Consider the following 578-nt stretch of genomic DNA (forward strand, 5'->3'; position numbering starts at 1 on the left):
CGCGTGCAGGGGGCAGGCTGCTGCCGGGCTCCGCGGCTCCCCAGCATCCAATCGGGGATGAGAGCCTCGCGACCGCAACCAATGGGAGCAAGAGAAAGTCCCCGCCCTACAAATCCTTTTGTGGCGCGTGATCTGCGGTGTTCGCGCAGTGTGACTTGACTCCTCCTCCGACCCGTAGTGTGGGAGGCCTCCTGCCCCGGGGGTTCCAGGGAGTAATTGAAGAGAAAGGCTGTTACCTCAGAGTGACGCTAGGAAGAGGCGGCGCGTACGCAGGAGAGGAGCCTGCGGCCTCCTCCGTCATGACAAAAGTTGTCATTGTACCGCTTTTACGAGTTTACCCGTTTTTAAGATCGGCTCCAAAAAAGTAGTCGAGCTCTGTAGTACAGTGGAACCTGCGTTCCGACCCAGTTCCAGGGGCTTTCCCCTGTCTCCACACAACTCTGGTTTTCTGGAAGAAGCTGGAAACGTCCTTTAGATGAGTTTCGGTTTTGATTTCCGGGGAACCACGCTAACGGGCAGGAAGTTGGCGAGCGCCGTGGCCCTCGGGCGGCGAGTTGGGCTGGGCATCCCGGTCGGCC

Source organism: Myotis brandtii, unplaced genomic scaffold (assembly GCF_000412655.1).
Source record: "Myotis brandtii unplaced genomic scaffold, ASM41265v1 scaffold456, whole genome shotgun sequence".
Lineage (NCBI taxonomy): Eukaryota > Metazoa > Chordata > Mammalia > Chiroptera > Vespertilionidae > Myotis > Myotis brandtii.